Source organism: Manacus vitellinus, unplaced genomic scaffold (assembly GCF_001715985.3).
Source record: "Manacus vitellinus isolate BGI_N305 unplaced genomic scaffold, ASM171598v3 scaffold_38_pilon, whole genome shotgun sequence".
Classification (NCBI taxonomy): Eukaryota; Metazoa; Chordata; class Aves; order Passeriformes; family Pipridae; genus Manacus; species Manacus vitellinus.
The window spans coordinates 5,076,467-5,099,954 of record NW_021940526.1 but is presented as its reverse complement, the minus strand read 5'-3'; the positions used below and the strand labels follow the sequence as shown (position 1 = coordinate 5,099,954).

The 23,488-nt window shown below is 44.6% G+C and overlaps 1 long non-coding RNA gene across 1 annotated transcript in view; it reads left to right on the top strand.

Annotated features, from left to right (window-relative positions):
• LOC108640594 overlaps positions 1-23,488 on the top strand; it is a 217,810-nt gene that overhangs the window by 178,700 nt on the left and 15,622 nt on the right. The window contains exon 5 of the long non-coding RNA XR_003915981.1: positions 9,839-9,898. This is a non-coding gene — a long non-coding RNA (uncharacterized LOC108640594). The remainder of the gene's footprint in view (positions 1-9,838; positions 9,899-23,488) is intronic.

The following is a 23,488-nucleotide window of genomic DNA, read 5'->3' as shown; positions in this document are numbered from 1 at the left end:
GCTTCATTTTGCATGGCAGAATGGGTAGATGGCAGGGAAAACATTCTGTTTGCAGGTGCAGGCCGTGTCAACACGAGGCAGATCCGCTAATCGAGCTGTACCTGCCGAGCCACGCTGGCAAATTTTATCTTGGGTAGACTCGACCCAAGCGTGAGCTCTTCTCCTTAGCGCCGCGTTTAACTGGAGAAACTGCAGCAGTGGGGATAAGTGGTTGCTCATGGCACTGAAGGAATTAGTTTTAGAGGTGGCAGTGGAGGCTGGAGTCCCCTGGTCCCAGTCATGTTCACACCAGACCGCGGCATTTTGGCTTGGATGGGGTTTAGATCTCACCACAGGTCACACAGAAAATGCACGCGCTGTTATCGTCTTGCAGGAGCTCTCCGTTGGCATGATCCATGTCTTTGAGAATACAATAGTCCATCACCAATCCAATCATCTTTCTGTGACTGAGGGGTTTATGCAATTATAAAAAAGTGGATGATTTGAATGTTCTATCCCTCTTGTGGAATTATGTTTGGAATTTATCCGGCGAGACAGGGGAAGGGATTTTGTTTGTTTTGTTTGATCATTTCTTATCACAGAACTTTGTTTGACTCAAACCACAATGATACAAGCATTCAAACACCACCTTCAGATGTAATATTGATTTATAAAACAGCAGTGCACAGCTGCTAAGCTTCACTGTTTCAGACAGAAGGTCTTCAATTCCCAACAAATTACTGGCGTTTCTGCCTATTTACAAATTAATGTTTCCTCTGAACCTTGTGCATTTCTTATTATTCCAGTCTGCTTTCTTCAGTTTCTGCTCAGAAACCTTGTGTGAGTGTGTATTGTGCAGTGATAGGGCAGCTTTAGAGCATCAGTTAAATTGGAGTTAAATAAAAAAAAATCTAGATCAACGTTTATCCTTAGGCAAGTTATGCACTGAGTGAAATTAAACCACTATATGTACTTGTAGATTGAAGAATCAGAGGTGGAGGATGGGTCAGAAACACTAAGATCAAAGTTTTTCTTCTTTGAAAGAAATCTCTTTGAAAAGCCCCCATGCCACCTATTCTGCTTGTTAATGTTTTGACTGGAAGTGTCTGGCAGTGTCATCAGCAGCAGAATATTTTTAAAGACCTTTCTGGTTTTTTTATTTGGAGCTGACTCTAATAGCAAAGCAATGGATCCTTAGCAGCCTCTGTTATATGTCTCTTAAGGGAATATTTTTGTTAATTGCAAATATTTGATTGACAAACATGGGATGCAATTAGTAGGCAGGCACAGTAGGAATGTGCAGTGAACTGGATCTCTGAACCAACAGATCTCAACTCTCTCAGCTTGATCTGAAATAGGCAAGAGCATTTAAACCATATGTTTCCCTCAAACTTTTTCTTTCCTCTGAAAATTCCTTATTTCCCTCAACTAACCTTCTTTCACTCTCTGCACCAAGGGAGCTAATTCATCTACTGTGATCACGTCAAATAAAGACAGAAAATTCTACACAAGCTGCAGACTTATGCTGCTTTTTGACCGTGGCAGTAAAAATTAATGTGGACAAGACTATACATGCCAGTTGTGCCTTACAAAAGCCCTAGGTGAAAGAGAATACAATCTAATTTAACTTTAGACATTTTGAGCTTAATGGTCTATTTAAACAACCTGGTACCATCTGACTACATTTATCAATTATATTTCTTTTTATTTATACAGAGCACTGTCTTTCTGGAAAGGCTATAATTAAAACTTATCTAGATAAATTGTGCTCAGATTCCGTGGCACGAGAAGGAATTCAAAGGATTTCAGTGTTTTTATGTGTTCTTTTTCATAAGGAAAAAAAAAGGTTGCTCTGAAATCTTTAAAAGGAAATAGATTTTCATAATTAGAATAACCTAATTGCAATGGTTTTCATAATTACGGCTAAGAATGGCCAACAGGAAATGCAGTGGAAATGTTGACACCTCAGGTCTCTTTTCCTGGCTAGGCAGGTGTGTTTTCCAGGGAAAGGGTGCTCGGTCCCCCACTTCTCATGACAAGGGTCACGGGCAGGAAAACTGCCCCGGGGGGATTCCATCAGTTCTTTGGGGTTTCAGGCAGGTTCAGCTCATGCTTTGTGACACCGCAATCCTTTCTACTGGGCTTGGTGACGGACGAGGAGCCCTGAGCACCCTCAGGTCTTGCCGAGGCACCTGCAGAAGGTGGGGTGGCCAAGCCTGGTGGCCCAGAGCCACCAGGGAGGTCCCTTACCCTGCTGAGAACCCCGTTTACACCTGTCTTGGGTAGGGGCACAGTCCCCTCAGCGTCCAGTGCCGTGTCAGGGAGGCACTTTTTCACAGCTAAACGTCAGTTGTGTTTTTCATGAAGCAACAAAGCCAGACCTATCCCCCTGCACTGATATTTGTAGTGTGTTCTATGGTGTTTGTAATCTGAGGGAAATGGAGAGAGCACTCATTGCTCTCTCTTATTTTTTCTGTGGCATCAGCCCATCTTCCCATAACCCAATTTTACTCATGGAAGTCCCCAGTCCCTTTGAGGCCTCTGACAGTAGCCACACGAGTAACATGAGTTTGTATGTTCCTACAACCCTGTTAGAACATTCATGTTTATAAAATCACATGAAGGGGCTCATGGAGCTTTGCTCATTTTGGAAGGGCCTGATCCCACAATATTTGCTCCTGCTCAAGGCTGCTCATGCCACTCAGTCTGACTCAAAGTGTGGCAAGACCCAGCCTTTAATTTGCAAATCCCAGTAACGGTGTGTGTTAATCAGTGAAGGGAGTGCTAGATCTGTAGTAGCTGCATGGTAGGGCTATAAATACAAGCTAGATTTCTTGAAAACTTCCTTGCAGAATTTTGTCCCTAGAAGGGAGGACATTATTTCACTGCTGTCTGAGTCCTGAATGTAAAATTTTGGATTAGAACTAACAAAAAAAACCATAATAATGATTTCCATCTGTGACGTTTCATGCCACGTGTTTGTAACCCTGTTACTGAAGCAATATTTGACAGGGGCAGTTAAAAAATACTCTGATAGTGTTTTTTTCGTAAGGGCAGTTAATGAAGATCCTTTGCAAACCCATAATAAGTTAGACAGGGCTTCCTGATGAACAGCTTCGGTATGGCAGAGTTATTTCAAATGCTGATCTAGGTGCATGCTTGGACTTGTCAAGGTTGCCCTTAGTGAGGACCAGTCCCCTACAGACAATCTTGTTTTCACACTGGAGCCGTTGTTGTGTCTCTCTGTTTAAGTGCTTGACAGAAAATGTCCACAGTTAGGCTGTGCATAATGTACACTGTCAATTTGTAAAATCTTTCCCTGTGACTGTGTTGAAAGAGGGACTTTGTCACAGGTTTTCTCTTCACAGCTCCACAATTTAAATTTCTCCCGTTTTGTCATGTTAATGTAATTCACTTAAAATATTTAAATTGTCCTTAATTAATTGAGGAAGGAGATTGCCATCGTGGTGAAGTTGCAGGCAGCGTGTGGAGCAGGAGTGCCACGATTTTGGTGAGCCCAGGTGATGAATGGTGTTGACGTGAACGGCTGCAGTTCCGCAGTGTGTAATACACAAATTACACCGCCATGTGTGTTCCTCTGTGTTATGAAAGCCTTTTGTTTATACATACCCAGCTATACATTTACACATTATGTAAATAAACACACATATGCCCATGCAATTTAATTGAATATATGGCTATGGGTTAAGAGGCATGTTACTCTGATGAAAAACATCTTATGGTACAGAGTAAAAATATTTCCGACGTGCTTCTGAGCCTCCTGTAGAATTTAAGAGGGAACTGCAGAGATTTCTTTAAGGTAGTGGTTCAAACCATTGTATAGGAAGGCCTGGTATTCTTCCAAAACCTCGAGGCTCTTGAGTGGCATTCTCAGAAACCCACTGAGTTTCACTTTTATTCAGCTCTTTCTGTTCCTATTCAGTTATGAGCTTTTCCATCGATCTTTGGTGTACACAAAATGGTGAGTTTTGTTTCATGTTAGGTACGTTCTTCTAAGGCAATGTGCAAGAAATTATGCATGTAGATCAGCCTTTCCAACCACAAATACCCCAAAAACCAGCATAAGGATCTCAGTGTAGTGAGAAGTTGCCCCAGGTGGGTTCAGTCGGCCTTGGGGGGGTGCAACATGGTCTTTGATGTGCTGAGAGGGGCATGGAGTGATGGGCTAATGGTGCCTCCTACCCACTCATCCATGCGGTTGGATGGGCCCAAGGAGGTGGTTTCCCGCTGGAAAAATGCCTTGAGGAGCTGCAGGAGGTGGTGAACCCACTGCTGAGCCCCCGTGGCAGGGAGCTGTTGCTGGACCTCCACCTGGGCTGCTGTTGCACGTGGTTCCCCTTCTCCCTGGTCCTCACTGGGGCACGAGGGGGGCCTGTGGGGCCGTGGTGTCTGTTCGTCTCCACGCAGGGCACCACAGGCCACCCCGCAAGGTGACGCGTCTCGCTCTGGCAGAGCCCAGATTTGTGTGTCTGCCTCACAAAGGAATCTCTTCTTTTGCTTTGTGTTTGTTGTTTTTTTCCCCTCCATCTCAGGCGCTCAGCCGGGGCTCCTCTCCTCCAGCTGTTCGGTGACACCGCGCAGCCATCAAACGCTGCAAACCCGGATCAGAGAGCAGCAGTGACAGACTCCCTGGTGCAGGCAGGCCAGGTCCCAAATCTATTGTTCATACCAGAAAGCTCAGCAGAGTGACTTGACAGGTTTTTAAAGCACTGGAGAACTTCAGCAGGAAGTTTTCTGCCTTTCCTGCCCCTCGCTCTGCCTCGAGTCAGATGCAGAGCTTGTGCCATTTTAGCCATTAACAAAAAGGGGGGTGTTGTGGGTTCTGGGCTCAGGTACCCACGGATAATCAGGTGTGTGAGAGTCAGCAAACCCTCTGCATGTGAGGGCTGACACTGGGGTGCTTTGTACTATTGCATTCAGACACCGTGTTCTGAGCGTCTTTGTTATCGTCGCCTGATAAATAAACAGCCCTAAAATTACAGAACTTATTATGGTAATTGAGTGAAGAAAAGGAAATGCAAACCCTGCCTCACTATCTATTACATTGCCACTGCTAAAGTTGCCTAAACCTGTGCTACTCAAATGATATTGTAATATTAGCCTTCTTTCTTTTTTCACAATGATTGTTTTCTGTCCATCTCAAGCTGGATGTCAGTTCATTTAGATTTACATCAAGTAGTAAATTAAAATAATCACTCAGCAAACACTCTCAGCTCAGTTTTCTCTTTCAGTCAGGAGTTGCGAGAGATGCTTGAAGCATTCAAGCAGAAAATATTGCTGTCTAGATATTTGTCCTCTGGGTGATAAAGGAGGCATTGTCTTGGGACCCACTCAGGCCTCGGAGCTGATAGTAGCTGTGCATCACAGCTGTGAAGTGCGCTTTGTTATGTGTCTGAGGATTAGGGTTCAGGACCTTGTTTTTCTTGAAATACCAGACTGATCAGAGCTGCATATGTTCGGGGGAAAGCAGAGGTCGATGGTTCTCTGTCCACATTTTTACTAGATTATTTTTGGACAGAACTCTGGGAGAATACCCTGCAGCTTAAACCATCCCAAGAGTTTTTCATATTCTGCATTATAACCGCCGTGGAAAAAAAGGCTGTAGTTTATCTCTCTGCATCTGAAACAAAAGACTCACAGCACCGCAGACACGCCGGGCTTTGGACCCACGCTGGAACAGCCTGAATTCTGCTCCTTTGTGCTCCATTTCCAGTACAGCTGCCCATTTAGGAGCACAAATGCACCTTGATGTAATAACCAAATCCAAAGAATGTCTGGCCTTAAGGATGGCACAGATTGACGGTTATTCTTAAAGCAAGGGTGGCACTGGGGTGGTGTACAGAGCAAGGGCTTGGGGGGACAAAAAAAGGCTGTTCTATGTTTCTAAGCTGTCTGTTCCAGAAAGAAAAAAAAAAGTGGATTTATTTTTTCTATTTAAAAAATAATTTTGCATGTTTTTTCCCACCCCAGCCAAAACCACACAAACAAAAAAAAAACCAAAACCACAAACCCACCCCAAAACCCCATAACCCAGCAGTATTTATTTTGGCAAAAAAAGCTGTGTACAGGAGCACTCATAGTGAAGATGGTGTGGTGAGGGAAGGCAGTATTTCCATTACAGTTGAGGTCTGAGTAAAGACTGCAGGATCTGGGCATGATCTCAGCCTTGGGAGCAGCCTCCTCTTTGTGGCAGCACGATGTGGGAGTTTGTGGGATTGAGGATTTGGGGCCAGGCTCTCATCTCACTTATGTTGGTGTGATACCACAGGAGCTTGCTGGGTCTTCCTGGTAAACAGAGGACTTGATATGACTCTTTTGTTGCAAGGGAATGTACATGCAGACATTGCAAATTCACCTTTCAGTGTCAGTATGAATCTCTCCCTTCCAGAAAGGGACTCTGGTCAATAGGCAGAATATTGCCCTCGAAATGATTAATGTTAATTGTAGAACCCCACTGATGGGGTGGAAGGGAGAACAGCATTTGCCCATATGCAGTTTAATGCCTGAGGGTTTAGTTGCAAGTATTTCTCTGCTTGAAAACGTGTCAGTGGGCACAACTTTTGACCCCATCAAGCTTCTGAATAAATTCTGAAAGTCACCCATGACTTTTAAAACTGGGCCTTCCCTTCTTCCATGGAGCCCCATCCCTGCCCAGCCTTGGGCCTACACGTCCTGCTGTGGCTTCAGGTCAGTGGGGTGGCTCAGGGGCTCCTCTCTCCATGGAAAGGTGAGCTTGGAGGTGTGCTCCAGGGCACCTGGCAGGGGCTTTGAGACAGTAACTTGAGCTGGGGGGCTTTAATGAATGGCAGTGGACCAAAGAGCTCCTGGACATGTTCTTACCAGCCCAGTCTTTTTGTGGATATCATTGCCATTCAGAGGAGGCACCTGGCAATTTTCTGGTTTTATGGTCATGGCAAGAATGATCTAGAAGTATTTTTTTTGTGCCTAGACAAACTGGTTTCCAAGTGACAAAAGAGTCACTGGAGCAGGATGTGCAATGAGGAGCCTTGGTCAGAGATGGACCTGTGTAACCATTGTTTGAAATAAGCTCCAGGCTGCCAACCTAGATTTGTGTTCTCATCCTGTGTTCTGCAGGACATCCTCCTGCCCTGCTGCCCTGATGTGCTCCTCTCCTGAGGGTTGGTGTGGAGAGGATGTGCACGGACCAGAGCAGTGCCACGTGGAGGGGAGGAGATGATTCCTTGTTTCTTCATGTTCTGCCTGGCAGAAGTGATTTGCTGCAGTTGTGCCTGCAGAAAGCTGGCATCATGTGAAGGCATTTATCACTGGAGATATGCTGATAGCAAACCTTCAAAAAATCATGGAGTAGCAGTCAATGTGTCCTTTGTTTATAAGTAGTCTTTTATATTTAGGGATTTTCCTTCACTTCTGCTTCCTCCTTTCTTAGGAAATGACCACGGGGTACTGACCTCTGCTTTTGTGCTCATAGAAATCCTCCCTCTCTCTGTTTTATTTGTCCTCTGGCTTTTTTATTTTTTCTCAATAGTTTTTTTAAATGCAATTTGGTTTTCTTTTCTTATGCTTTGAAAAGGTTTGGTTTACCCTTCCTCACTCGTGCCAGCACAGCTATCCATCAGTCCCTTTTCTCCTCGAGTTGTTGCTACTGGTGAGGTTCCTTTATTACTACATTTCCCAGGCATTTTCCCCCTTCTTTCCTAAACCAGTTTTATGTTTTGTTTGTCTGTCTCATACTTATCTTCTTCCCATATTCTGGCAAAATATATTAGAGGTGCCACTTACTTTTCCTCTCTGATCCTGCTCCACGGCCCTCAGAAACAAAAGAAAGGGGAATTCTCTTGTTAATTGCATTAAAAGAAAAAAAAAGAGAGAGAAAGACAATTTCCTGAATGAAGGAAAAAGAAAACCTGCCAGGGCAGAAGGCATCTACAGCCTCCAGCTCCCTGTGCAAACTCACTTCTGGGAGGCAGAGACATGAAACCTTCCCCTCCTGGTACCTGTTCCCTCTGCTTGCATGAAGGAGAGAGGGGCCAAGATATTTCAGTGTGTAAACTGTCCTACCAATAATTACAGTATCTTTTTGGATTTATATCAGCTGAAAATCAGGTCTCAGAGTTTTACGTGATTTGAGTTCTTTGTGGAGAGAAGCACAAGCATTCACACAGGCCTATCATGACACTTACTGAATTATTTGAAGGATACATTGTTTCCTAGATATCTCAGTACCAACATGAATGTGGAATTGCCTAAATTATCAAAATATTGACATAAAACCCGATGCAAAACGAGACACTGTTGTCTGTGAGTGGTGTGGCTTGGGGTTTTTTGCTGCTGTCACCAATCACTGCCATCAGAGCCCAGGCAGTGGAAGGGGGAATTCCCCTAGTTCTGTGCAATGGGGAAAAAAAAAAAAAAGAAAAGAAAACAAAAAAAAGGGAGATAATTTCCTGACTGCAGGAAAAGAACTGCTGGGGTAGGAGGTTACCAAGGCCTCTATCTCCTTGTGTGTAGCTGAAGAGAGTATTCAGAGAGTTCAAACACAAGTAGGAGATCTCTGAGTGCAGGAAACAAGCAACATAGCACGAGGTGAGAGAATTAAGCACAGAGCAGGAGGGCAGTTACCCCGTGTGCACCCACCCCCAGCAAGGGAGGTATCCAGCAAATCCTTGAAAGGGATGTCTTACAAAAGCTTCATTATAAGCTCTTGCTAATTTGAGAACTGTCAGGAATGGCAGTATTATTTTCCACTCAGCTGTTGGGATCTGTGTGTGTGTATCTGATTAAATGGCACCTTCCGAAAAACACAAGCAGTCCTTGGTAAAGCCTTTGTACAATGCTTGGCAGAAGGGCACCCCTTCAGTATAAATAAATGATATTTTAGTCTTTGTTACGTAACAAAATCTCGGTATTGTGGCTGCTGTGATGGGACATGAGCAGCTGTGCCTGTTTGCTGCCATACAGGTTGAGGATTCACAGCAGGATAACCCACTCCTGGTGCCTTTCTGCTGGAGATGGGCTGAGATCCACAAAGAACCAAGTGCCTTGCATTTGAAGTTTTCCTCCCTCTAACAACACAAATATGGTCTTGATGCTCTCCTGGACTTGCCTGGTGACAGTGGGATCTCACAGTGGGTTCCCTTCTGCATGGGAAGTCAGGTTTCTGAGCAGCACCGTGCATATTCCACACTAAAAGGGCATCTGAAAAGGCAGACTTGGCTGCAGCTGCTACCTGGAAATCCAGAGGCTGTTGTTTTCCTTATTTCATCTGTTGCTAGTCAGCTGGAAAGCACAGTGACCTATGAGTAATGTGGTCATCCCCAAGTCATGCTGATAAAACCTTTACACTGCTGCCTCTTGCCATCTCTCCTTCTCTATCTCTCTGAGATGTTCTGATCCAATCTTGACTTCCTTTGAGGTAGGACATTCTGTCTTAATGCCCTAACGCCCTTGGAGAGCCAGAGAGAAATGATTTTGAGATGGTTTTTTGTTGTGCTTTTGCCTGATAGACTTGTCTGCAGGGCTTTTATACCAGCCAGAGAGGATGTGGCTCTGTGGCAGTAACCCAGGGGCCCTTTAGGACACTGCTCCTCTCAATTAGTGGCTGCTGTTGAAGGCATAGCAGAAGAATTTCCAAATCCCAAAATATCAGTTTGGTCCTATGGTCAGCAAGCCACCAAGTGTAGCCTAGAGCAACCTAGAGTTGGGAAGTAGCAAATCTCAGTTGCTCTTTGCTTTCTCCACCTTCTTGGCAGTACTATCCATATCCTGGCTGCCACCAGGCAGTCAGTCACTTGGAGTATTTGTGATTCTCTGAGTTTGTTTGTGCCACTAATAAAAGTTTCTTGCTTTCTCTTTACAGATCAGCATGGTGGATTTTATGGAGGATTTCTACAGCTGAGGGATAACTGTGAATTCCCAGGTAATTGGCATTTCTTCTGCTTCTTTCATGAGCTGCCCTGGATGTTGTGACCTTTTCTTTGATTTTAGGCTGCAATCCTCTCTCCTAATGCCCTAAACTGGGCACCTCATGATCAGACTGTTGCCCTGAGTTGCATCTTAGAGTTGCTTTGAGATGCAAAGTGAAGGAAGTTCTGGTTACCCACTCAGAATGCAGCTCTCCTGTCCCACCAATGCAGACTGCCGGTTCATATCTGAGGGGATTTGCTTGCACTTTGTAACAGGATAAACAGTTGAACATTTACTGGATAAAGAGCTGTCTTTCTGACTGTATGATCCTGCCATAACTTCATGTACTTACTGTTGGAACTCAACTTTCTTGTCCCGAGGCCAACACTCTCACTCTGACTGGACACAGACCCCCTCTATTTCTCACCTTTTGAAAGGGCTGAGGTTTACTGTGGATTTTTGTTGTAGATTTTAAACTGTTTCATGCTTACATTAGCTTTGTAATGTAATGAGAAGCTCCAGGTCAGATAAGGAGGTGCTACAGTGGGGACCTGCAGAAGAGCATTGGGTGTGATGGTTTGAGAACCACCACATCACGATAACATGAGACCCCAGTCCTGCTGTGGTGCCAAGCCCGTGGCAGGAGCTTTGTGCACTGCCTGACAAGGTTGTTGAAGGCACAGCTTTAGGAGTCAGATGAAAGCAGAGTGTTTTTCAGCTTGGCACCCGTCCATCCTCGTTATGATAATGTCGGCATTGTGAGCTCCTCAGGGCAGGGCCTGTGGCTTTCCCTGTGTCTTGAGACTCTCCAAGATTGTGGCCAGCATTCTGTGAACCAAAGCTAATAAATCAAAGCCAGTTTTTCCTCATGTGCTTCAAAACCTACTCCATTTTGGAACGAGAAAACCACGTACAGCTCACTGCAGGCTTTGTCAAATTATTCCTCCCCTTCACACTTGGACTCTTCTTCATTTTCCACACACTTAATACTCACCCAGCTCCTTTCTGTAACTGGCAGCTGATCCAATTACACACTAGAGGTAGAAATACTGAAGTCTTACAGTTCAAATGTGGAATGATATGCATAGTCACTTTGTCACTCAAATCCTAAAAAAAAAAAAAGAAGGAAAGAAAACTCAGACTAGCTGGCCATAATTAAGGGCAGAAAATAGAGCACACAGCTAATATGTCCCTGGTTTGCCAATACTGGGATGTCACAAGTACCAGTCAGGAAGCCAGAGCCATGTGGCTTCCCAGATAAAAAGGCTGGCTTTTTACTTCTGGGGCTACAGTTCAAATCCAGCTTAAGGTTCTAAATTAAATAAGACCTTAACCTATGCCAAAACATGGGATCCCTCCAGGTCAGAGCCGAGGTTATTGGCAGGTCAGTGTGATTAAGCCTGTGTTCCATTGCCTTCAGCCCCCTTAATGGCATAAATAAAGGAATTAAGGCCCAAACCCTGCCTGAAGTGTGTGAGCACCAGCACCCAGGCACAGAGACATGGAAAAAGGAGCACCCGAATTCTCCAAGGGCAGGAACGTGGGCAGGGTTGGGTCAGTGCTTTCTGCAGGGAGGCACTTGGTGGGAATGGGCTCACCTGCTGCTCAGGGGCAGCAGCAGCTCAAAGGCAGCAGAATTTGGGGTCTGTGTGTAGCAGGCCTGCTCTCAGAATTGCGTCTTTGGAGAATTTTGGTTCATATTCTCGGCTGGATCTTTGCTCAGAGAGCATTTTGCATTCAGCAGAACAGGCTTGTAAAACTGCAGAGCAGCAGCAGAGGACCTGCAGCCCTACCAAAACTGTAGGAACTTTCAAAGCCTCCAAGCTCCTCTAGCTCCCACCAGAGAGCTCGAGATGAGAGTCCCACATGGCAGAAAACAAGCAATAATTAAAAATCCCAATTTTGCCCAAAGAATTCCTTTGTTCAAGGTATGTAAATGTCTTCGCCTGCTTGTAAGTTATTTCATTTTTGATAGTTCCTTAGCTCAGTAATCTGAGCTTGGGAATAGAGGAGTCTGAAAGGAGTGTTACTCTGAAACAAAACACCTGTCTTTCAGTCAAGACTAAATTGACAAGCAACAATTTAGTTGTCTAAACTCAGAGCTTTCAGGATTTCAGACTACATAAATGTCAAGATGCCTAGGTAGGGCTCAAAGGTGAGCGACAGTGTAGGCAAATATACATTGGAACTTCAATTATCCAACCCCTGATCACTCTCAGTTACCTGAAGTTTAAGCATGTCTTCCTTCACTCTTGATTTCCACATTTTTCTGTAAAAACCCTTTGTACTGAGTCACCTCTGTCTTTGCCCAGCAGAGTCTGTAAACTCTTAAGAGCTCGTCTCCTGAGGAGCTTAGAGTGTCTGCCAGATCACAGCATCAGCAACCCCTCTCTGACAGAGCCTGTAATTATCCCTTCATGTTACCTGGTACACTGGGATAGAAGAATTAAAATAAATAAATCACTGTTTTCATCTTTGCTGTCTCCAGCTCCGCTTTTCCATAGGCACCTTCCTCCTCATACAGTGTTGTACCTGCCTGGAAATGCCTTCCTTAAATGATTCTTTGTAGGGAGATCATGTACTCTCGTGAGCAGCCAGAGGATGGGATGGACTTTGCCAGTTAACAAAATTCACCCTTAGTAGTTTGGATTTCAGGGACCAAAATCTTTTTTTCATTGTTCTCCCATGACATCTTTGACATTGACTGATATCCAAGAGCCAAATATGGCTCGATATCCACAGTTTTGAACCTTAAAAAGCTGCTGAGATCCCAACCAAGACCCTCTGAGAAATTTTGCTTTGCATCTTCCTGCCTTCAGCACTTTTTCTCAATACATCCCAGTTGCTTTCGAGGGGGTTTGTTGTTATTTGATCTCAGGGAGGTACCAGTTCACATTTGCAGGTCCCTGCACCAACTATAGAACTAAATCAAAAAGCTTTGAGTGGCAGAAGAAAATGGCTGGCAGGAAAATATGTGAGGCCCCTTCGCCTCCTTTTGCACCTTTTTATTTTCCAGCCTTATTTTCACCCCATCCTTGGCTTTTATTTGCCACTTTGATTTTCTCCCAGCGCTTCCTAAGATCTTCTGTTCTCCTCTCTGTGGCAAGTTGTGAAGGGAGTCCCTCTCCTTTTCTCCTTGCTCTTCAGCAAGTTTTCCTCTTTTTCCTTCAGGGGAGGAATCTCAAACTGAGAAAGGATAGGAGATTTTCGTTTCATCCCCAAAGAGCATCTGAATAAGGCAGACCCTTGTGTGAGATGAGGGGTGGGCTGTGCTCCCTTTCCAGGGACACGCTCCGTGCTGGCACTGTGGGATAAAAGCTGCTGTGCAAGTGCTGCCTGCTCTGCAGTGGAGGATTTTTGGGTAGAATGAGCCCCCTGAACAATAAACCAGCCCCCCCCCCCGAGGCAGAAAAAGGGGATTTCAGGCCAGGTCAGGCAACGTCTCCCTTCCCCTTAGTTGAAGGCAAAGAGCTTGATCCTACCAGAACAAATGGCATAAGACATGGAGGATCCAGTGCTGCACAGGAAAATAAAATCCTTTTCTCCCTTGAAAGCAGAGTTGCACAACTGAACTAGAAGGCAAAATGCAATCCAGTCATCTGTTGCTTTCGGAATGGGAAGAAAACAAAATTAAATGGGGATATTAAATTGTAAGTTTTGTGGGTAAAAAAGGAATCTCATTCCCCTGGCAGGAAACTAATATTGCAAGGAAAATACAGCAGCAGAAGAGGATCAGACAGTGCCCATTTCAATATTTAGGAAGTTCTAGCGTCTTAGGTGTTTCCTGGCCATCAAAAATTGAAATAAATTAAAGTTGCACTTTAATTGAATTACACAATGACATCGATTTGAACATTAGTAAACAGATGCAATTTTGTGCAATGCTTTAAATTGCGTTTTCTCACATATGCGTTTAATTTAAATTTATTGAGATGGTTATTTATGTTAATAAAATAATTAAAAGCAGTTATTTAAGACTAACTATGAAATAGCTGTGTAACTACCTATATTAATAAGACAGTTAGTTAAGGGATAATGTCTATTGCTTTATGGTGTAATTGCAATAAACAGCTGCTGAGTTTGATTAAGAGCTGAAGTGGAGCTAAAGTGTTTGAGCAATCTCCAAAGCTATTTGTTGTAAGTGTACTACAAAGCAACAGCGATTATTCCTATTATACAAAAAGCCACAGCATAAACATTAAAATATAACACACAAGTATGATGCTTTTTTCTTGGGTGATTGGAGCATGTGGATGGTGGGGCTGGAGAAGGAGAGCTGGGGCTTCAGTGGAGAAGAGGCTTGAGGGGGCAGTAATTTTGCTGAACAGTTTTTGCTCATACCCAGGTTCTCACCCCTGTGTGAGTTTACACCTGAGTGGTAGGAGGGGCACAGCCTGTGCTTGTGAGCTGTGTTTTTTCAGGGGTGGCATCATGTGAAAATCTTTAGCTGGATCCCTTTCAAATTTTATAGAAAATTTTCAACCTCGGCTCCAGGCCTGACCTAGGAATTTCTTCAGCTTTTTGTTGGCATATAAAGAGGGAGAGTCAAGCATGTAGTAAAAACCCTTCTGCAACTTTGACCATGAAATGGCTGCTGCCACTCCATAACTCCATCATTAACACACGAAGCAGACACTTCCTGGTCTCCAGGCATATCCTGCTTTATGGCACTGACACAGACCTAAACCACAGACCATTAATTTCAGTGGGATCGGGTAAGCAAAGAGGCATTCCTTGTATTGCTGTTGTTATTTACAAACTCCACATTCTCCTGCTGCTGGGAGAGGGACTCAGACATAAGATATTTGCCTTTAAAATTTCTGCTATATTAGGGTTAGTGAGTCTGGAAAGAGGTGCTTAATTACTTAAAAGCTCTTTTATTTCACCTTTTATTTGAGTGCACCTTTGGGTGGTGAACTCTGACAGGTTGATTGAGGCACAAATGGACAGGAGTGGTTAACTGGAGTGGGTCAAGTCCTAGAACACGAGTTGTGAGGTTAGAACATGTCCTGGGTGCCCTGCTTCAGGACCTGAGCTCCTGTTCACATTATTGGCATGTGGGAATCACTCAAAGTTCTCGCTTTCACCCACATACAAACAACCTTGGGAAAGAGGGATGAGTCCACCACTGCTCTAAATCAAGCTCAGGGAATATGTATCCAAGTCCATGTGATCAAAACCCACCAGTTCATTTGCATCAACGCTGAAGGGTTTTCACATACAAATGTTAAAAGTTCAAAAGGGGGGGGAAAAAAGGTGTTAGCAGCACAGTTACACCGGTTTCCTCCCTTCACACCGTCTATCCTGGAGGAGATAAGGTATCTTGGACTAACCAGTTGGAAAAGCCGACAGGAAAAGGCAGCTTGGCGAAGTCCTACGCACAGTGATTAATCCAAGTGCCAATTCACTGCTAATCTGCTGTGGAATGGTTTTGCTCCTGGTTTATTAGGGAAGCAGGCTTGCAGGTGGCTGGGTACTGAGGGTGTGTGTGCCTTGCTGGGCAGATTCACTGCTGTGAGAGCAGGGCTGCCGTGAGGATCTTCCCAAATATTCTGAGATGGAGCGCGGGACCCGCTCGGCTCTGCCGGCTCCTACCTCGGGAGCAGCTTAGGCAACGGCAGGAAAGCCCACCCAGTCTACTCGCCTTGTTAAGCTTCTGGGGCTTGCAGGCCTTCCTAACTCTGCCCTGGGGAAAAACTGTGTAACAATGGATAAAAGACTTGGGCCTCCCAGCTTAGTTACAAAGGATTCTCTTCACTCATCCTCTTAGTGAGAAATCCAGTTGAATGCTTTTTGAAATCTTTCAAATATTAAAAATAAAATAAATCTTCTTATTCTGTTCCCCGGCAAGATTCTTGACTGCAGTGCCATGTTGTCACACACTTCAGGTCCTTTAAAATGTCGAAAGGACCCCCCTCAGTGATGTGGCTGCAGCCAGGTATGCAGAGAAAAGGTTATTCAATTCTTTGTGTGCCTTCAAAAAGTTAAAGAAGAAAGCCCAATGAGCCCTGAGAGGGGGAAGATACAGTGGATATTAAAATAATTGGGTGTCAAGCTGCAGAAGGCTCACTGCTACTGCCTGGCTTGGTTGGGATCTGCTTTGGAAAACAGCTAGTTTGTGTTTATTTTTTTCAGCCAGAGAGAGGGAACTATTGCTGCTTCACCTGGTTACAGGAACACTGCAGTTTGTAGCTCTGAACAGTTACTGCAGAAAATACTTGTCAAATCACTTGTGAAGAGAACCAAACACTCTCTTCAGCTGCCTGAGAAACTGGTTTGCTTTCCACTTCCTTCTCTCCTGAAGTGTTATCTGCTCCCTTCCCTTGGAGCCAATGTCAGCCTAGAGCTGCTCTACTCCCTCTTTGCACGTGTTTTTCAAGCCAGAGGGGACACGACACTTCAATACACACTGAGGTCACTTAAAATCTGAAAGAGCTGGGAAAATGAAAGCTGTCCACGTGTGCCATCATCAAGGGAAACCATCAAGTGACTCTGCTACTTGTGATCTTAGAAGTCAGCTTTCCTTGCATAAAAATCTTTGACCAAGCGTGTTGTTGTCGTTGCTTTGTGAAGAAAATTTCTTCGTGGGAAGCTCTTGCAAGCAGCAGTGGTTTGTTCTCTCTGCCTTGCTGTCTCTCTCCCCTCACAAGGAGCTGCTGAATATTCAGCATCACATGATTTTAAACTCTTTCTTTAAAGTCTTTGGTACTTCTCAGTCATTTCAGAGATAGTGCTGGTGTGTTGTTCTACCACCTGGAGTTTGAGCACATGGCAACCTGATTTTTTTAATGGTAGGGATTTTTTGCTAAACTCTATGTTTAGATTCATGTAAAAAAACATCCACTTACCTTGTTAGGTTTTGGTTGAGGTTTTTTGGAGGAGTTGGTTTTTTTTGACATCTTGCTATCTCTGAATTCAGCTTTGGTTCATTAGTAAAGGAAATAAATAGCCACATTTCTTATTATTCACACTATTACAGAGTGTATTCCAAGCCCATACATATCCTGCAGCTTGTTAAATAATTCTTTATCCTTTAAGAAATTCCCGTTAATCTCTGACCAAGAAGAGCAATACTAAGTTAGTTAGTCATCATATATAAAAATCTGAATCATTTTTACAAGTATCTTTAATGGCTTCCATTAATTACGTGTCTTCATAAAAAAGCTGCCCTTCTCAAACACAGCATCCTTTCATTCTTCAAGAGGATCTAATTTCTGAAACAACGGAAATTAAGGCACTGATGCTTTGTTTGGGCAAATTAAGTAGAAAAAAATACTCACACAGCTCAGGCAGAAGGTGCAGGAATCATGTGTTCTATTAACTTGTCAGCTACCTTGGTATTATTAGCAAAATTTTACAAGTCAGCCCAGCTCACTGCTGTGATTAGTGCTCCACTGACAGCAGAGTGCTTCGTGTGGACTGGGCTGGGATTTTAGCTGCAGCCCAGGGGAAGAGGAGGTGCCTTCCCTGCTTCTCCTGGTTTTGCCCCACACATCCTTGGCTCAGGTTTCGTGGTGGTTGCGTGGTCAGCAAGGACACAACACACCTTCCCATCCCATCCCTGCCCGCCCTGCTCCAAGGAGTGCTGTGTTTCCCTGTGCTCAGCAGCACCAAGGGGCGTTCTTAGGGTCAGGTGATGTTTTAGCCCACCTCATTCTCTGATCCAATATGTATCTACAAGTGAGAAAAACATTCCCACCAGGGCTGGGTGGGCAGGACCAGCCCTTTCAGGGGCAGCTGAGACTTCTGGCGGATTAACGTGGCTGTGAACCCGCGGCCGGGATCGTTGCGTCACCCCGTCCTTTTTTCCTTGCTCTTTGTTAACCTAAGTATTACTTGGCTACCTTAAACCCACAATAAAAGACAACATTCATTGCCCTGCCATCAGAGCTGCACTGGACAATGTTTTCAGGACTCTTTCAAAAGGCATCTCCTCTGTGTTCATCTGTCTTCCTCTGCAGACACCAGAGGCCCCGAGTAACGGATAAAAAGGTCAAATGTAAAACAGAGGCCGCCTCTAACCCTTCCTGGCCTCTCTAAACCCTTCCATAGTCCATAGGCTGAGAAACACTGAAAGAGGAAGGATGGCACTGAAGCCTCTTCCTCCCCTGTTTTATTTCAGGTCAGGTAACCTTGCTCACTCTTGTGGAAAGCATGAGGAGCTCCAGGAGGGATTTAAAGAAGAGATCTTCCTCTCCTGTTCAGGTGAATAGTCATGAATTAGACTCTTGGGAGACTAAAGCTGTATAAATACATAAGGAAATCTTTTGATTACACATAGTGTTAAAAATGCTAAAATACTTCTATTACAGTTAGTTCTGAATTTTTATGTATTTACTTATTTATCTTAATTTATGCTATTTTCCCCCCTTCCCTGGGAAGGGAAGACTACCAATAGATAAGGGGGAGAATTTTGTGGTTTTGTATGCAGTATGAGTCCAGTACTTGGCCAAGACCCAGATCTATTGTGGCAAGAAAGTAATAGATGAACTAACTAGGGACTCAGACTCTCTGGCTGCCATCCAAGAAACATTAAAAAATGTAGTACTGCACATAACAAGTAGGAAGATGCATGCAAATGTTGATGTCTTATTGAAAACTGTTAAGTTATTAATATGTTGGGTTTATAGACGTGCATTTGGATTTTAAAACCTGCTGTCTAAGTTCATGCCCTGGAATTACCTGCTGAACTATATGTCTGAAATAATATTTAAAGCAGTGTCACACTGGAGAGGTAGTTGTGGATATGATGACATGTCTGGATCCCTGGACTGTTTCTTTTGGGAGCATCAGCTCTGGAGCAGTGGCAGTGGTCCAGTTCAGCTCTCAGGAAGGTTTCTAAGCAATGGCCCTGCTTTGTTTCCTCACTGTCCTTTCCCCCTGCAAAGAAGCAAGTCATGCATGTGACCCTGAGGACCCTGAGGGTTCATTGTCCCTTGGTTCATGTGAAAGATGTGGGTCAGGAGCTTTTCCTTCATTGCCAGAGGTGTCCTTGCCATCTTCCACGTCGATCTCAACGTTCCCAAGGGTCTCTTGTTGCACACTCAGCATTATGTCCAAAGTAGATGTGATCACAGAAGATTCCATGCAGAGAAGTGCATGGAAACAAACAGGCTGGAAAAGTGGTGAGCTCCAGTTGAGACAGTTCCTGGGAGCAGCCAGTGCTGTCCTGTGAGGCACGACAGGAATCTGAAATGATAATTTCTTTCCATCACAGCAATAAGCAAACAGTTTCAGTGATTGCACTTTATTCACAACCATAACTATCATCACTGACATTCACTAGAGGTGTCAGATCCCTGGGTTTTGTGCTTTTACAGTAGTATTTTATCTCTTTCCCTCTAGAATTATTACTTTTTTAGTAGGGAATAGCTTAATGTTAGGGCTAAGAGGTGAATGGTGAGACTTGGTTTTCCATTTTTTTTTCCCTGACCTTCCTTACTCCCTGTTCCCATCTCATTCCTGCTCAGAGCTTTGTTTGAGCTGGAAGACCAGTTTCATGGTGGTTGTTGTATGAAGTGAGCTTGCTCGTGCAGTGGGGTTTTTTCTAATCTCTCAACTCTAATTGTTGCATGCAAATTGTTTAATAAATAATGTTGGACAGAAAAAAAGAAGAATAGATATTAATTAAGGAAAGGATTTAGGCTGACTCAGTCTCATACATGAGACAAAAGGTTAAGTAAATGCCAAGGCTGCTATGCCTCTTCAAACAATGAATATTAGTTTTAGAATCATTAATGTCTGCTTAGAAAACAGAGTCATACTGGAGTCTTGTATGCCAAAATAACCAAGGCCAGGGCTGCTGCTTTTCAATCTGAAGCTAAATTATTCTCCAATAGAGGGCTAAATGTATGCAATTAACAGTGCTAGGTAGGACAACAGGGAACGGCACTTCTAATATGTAGCCAAATTGAGATCAAGTTTTTCTTTAAATCTGGTAACTTGGACATTTAATATGCACAACTGAGCTCTGCAACAGAATTAGTGAAAAGAAGCAGATAATTAACTCCTTCACTGCTTGTCAATGGAGACAGAATGATTAGTCTGCTGTTTACTCATTCCTGTCTTCTAAAGTTGCTGGATCTACAAAAGCAAAGGGTTTTTTCGAGTGCTTCGCATACATGGGCAAAGATGAGGACAGTTGTGGTCTTTATTAGAAAGAGAATTACCACATCCTGCCAAAAAATACTCTGTACTAGACAAGACACCTTACTTACCACGCTGGCATCACCCTTTTAGTATAAGTGTGCCTCATAATAATCATAATACTTAATTCTCACCCAGAGATCTCCGAGAGATTGAATATTTTTATTCCAAATTTACTGAAGGAAAGTGAAATAAAAGATGGTGAAGCGACTTGCAGAAGGTAACTGGGCAGAGTAATGGACAAATGGGTGTGGAAGCTCAGCTCCTGAGTCCTAGGTAGCGCTGAACTGGAAATGTCATGGAATTTTTGATGGGGATGTCTCTGAGGTACAGTTTTTGACTGGACAAGAGGCCAAGTCGAACTGTCCCTGTGTTTCTAGGGTTAGTTTGACTCTGTAAAGTAGAAACTCCTAAAGTTAAGATGTATTTTTACTTCTGTGTGTGTCTGAACAAAGTCTGCACTTCCTTGCTCTGGGTTCTGCCTGAGTTAAAGCAGAAGGGCATCATTTTCCATGCCATGTAGCACAGCCTTTCCTCCTGCTGAGGAGGCTTTCAAAGCAGAGCCTTTGGTGGCAGCAGTGACTCCCCCTGAAGTCAACAGCCACCTGCAAATAAACCCTCGGGTTTGAAAACGGGACACTTCAATAGCTCAAGTTTTGTTTCTAAGGCTGAAGTGCATTACAGCTCTCATTTAACTGAGTAAATATTATTATGCTGAAGTCCTTTGCATTGTCATCAACAGGAAGAGATAGCTTTGCTCTAGGGCTTGTTTCAGTGAAGGGTCTGTGCTGGAATGTGTTGTATTTACATTTAATATTTGTGCCGTGTCTGGATCTCCCTCTCCAGTTTCTGGTGCTTGGTGCTTTCAAGAGTGAAGAAAACATATCTGGAGAATGGGCCCATCCAGGGACACGTGCCCAGGCCCAATTCTGAGCCTTAATACTTTCCTTTTAGGCTTTTCACCTGCTATTACTAGGAAAAAGCAAAGAAGCAGCCAAACACCAGATTGTCCTTTTTGATATCGAGCTCCTCTCTCGATCAGGGGTTTATTAGTTTGTGCTCAGGCTTGACCCTGTATAAAAGATACATAAGAGGGGTGACATATGGGATATTTTAACTCTCCATATTTAAGTCATCTTTGTTAAGACCATTTGGAAAGAATCTGTGCATTTTCTACTGGTGAGTCTTTGTCTTCCTCTTTCAAGAATTTTATTTCTGGAGAGTCTGGATGAGTCCAGCTGGCTCTGTCCTACCCAGCTGACCTGAGCACAAGTGGACTCCAGCAATCTGAAGGTCTCTTAACACAGTAGTCCTGCAGGATCTGGCTGAGGCCACCTAGGAACAGCTTCCCTGTGGCTTCAGTGGCCTGTTTCACCCCTGGGCGAATGTTGAAGTGAAAGCAAATAAGCTTTCACTTATTTCACCATGTGTTCATGCCAAAAGCCCAGGCATGCCCTTGTATTTGCTAAAGGTCTGGCTCTGGCAGTGTGGCGTGGGAGGATCTCCTGTCATGCAAAACCTGAGGTCAAACTGTCCCCTTGCATTCCTCAGTGCTGCCTTGACAGTTGGCTCTGAGGTGATGTGTTTGATGCCATTAGAGAGAAAATTTTTGGGTTGCTCATTGTTATGGCTTAGTCATGCTCATGATTTTATCCCTCAGGGATAGACCTCAGAGCTCGCTGTCTATCCTGACAGGCTCTATTCACTGACTCATCCTGCATCCATTGGAATTGCCCTCGTGGCAACACTGTGTGACCAAGTTGGGGCAGGCAAAAGGTCCCCAGGTCCCTCCTCCTGAGGTCAATAACCACAGATCCTGCTGCTGTGATAGGGGCTTCTGGGATACACACGTACATAAAGATATGTGCCTCAGACCAACAGAGGAACCCCTAAAATAGTACAGGAGAGGGGAAATCAGGCTGTGTTACTGTAAGACTGCTCGTGGAAGAGTCGCTGGCAACAGGGCCCTCGGTGAGGCCAGGCACCTGCTGCCCCAGCTGGAGCCAGTCCTGCACTGATCTCTCTGGCTGCTCCAGTCCTCTTTTCCCTCCCTCCAGCTGCTCCAGGCCTTTCTCTCAGTGCCTTTGCAGCCAGCTCTGATCTGTGCTCCCTCAGCTCCTGCCGGTGCCTCCGAGCCCCTGCCCTGCTGCCCCACTCAGCCCCTGGTGCCTCTGCTTGTCCCTCCCCACGACCGTGAGCTCCACAGCCCCGCTCCTCTGCCTCCAACCTCACCGAGCACCCTCAGGCCCCTTCTCTCATCCTCTACCTTTCCTTACTTCCCCAGATGAGCCCTGTCCCACTGCCTGGGTGTGACAGCCGTGACAGACACTGTGACACCACTGCTCCTCCCCTGGCTCGTGGCCGGGCAGGACTCAGCCCTCACATCTCACAGGGGTGCAGAGGTGCTCGTGTTGAGCTGGGTCTTTCCTCAAGAGACCTCACCCAGTTTTGTAGCACAACCAATCCCATCCATCAGCCCATCTCCAGGTGCTGACAGGCAGGACAAGGGCCGGGCTCTGCTCCTTGCAGTGTTTAATCCCAGCACCAAGTCACCAGGACACCGTAGACCATTGGGTTCCGCTCAGGCATAATCCCATCATTACCACTGATTTGTTCGCTCCCGCTCCCCACGGAGCTTTTAATCAACTCTCCATCTTTGTGCCTTCACACCTTTACGCTTTTCATGATTGGCTCTGCTACCTTCTGCCTCTGCAATGAAATAGTACCATAGAAATCCTCCTGCCTCTTACATACATTAACAATCCCATTTCTGCTCTCTCTGGTCCAGTGAAGGGATCTCCCTCGCCCACAAAGACACCACTGTCTCTGGTAGGCGCACGGGGAATAGCTTCTATTCATTATTCCCAAAGTCCAGTACAATGGGTTATAATTAGTTACTGGCCTCTTTGGTTTACCCTACCTTCAAAAGCTCTTTTATAGTTTAAAAGTGAAGGGAGATGCTGACATTAATTTTGGCTGTCTCTCCATAGTGTCGTGCGGAGAAGATAAAACTAACATGCAGGTAAAGGGATAAGTAACTCACCGACCAAAAAAAAAGAAAAGCAAGCAAATAGGGTCATCATCACATTCATTTCATGAAAGTAGCGTGGTGTTGGGGAGAACTCATTAGCCTTTTTGTTCTGCATTATCACCATCATTTATCAGCAGTTGTATCGCATGTCACAGCCACTATCCTTTCTGGCATCCAGTGTGGGACCAAAGGACTCCCAGGGAATGCTGAGTTTGGACGCCAGGGCTGTGCCGTGTGATGCACTAGGCACTGTATTAATTGTGGCAGATGGAATTTTTTCCAATATACTCCTAAAGGGACACTCAATAAAGCAATGCAGTGTGATTTACCAACTCAAAGAAGCATGGACAAATAAAGCCACATCATGTGCCTGTCCTCCTTTCCCTTAAACCTTCATTTGGTTGTTGGCGCTGGGTGTTGCAAGTT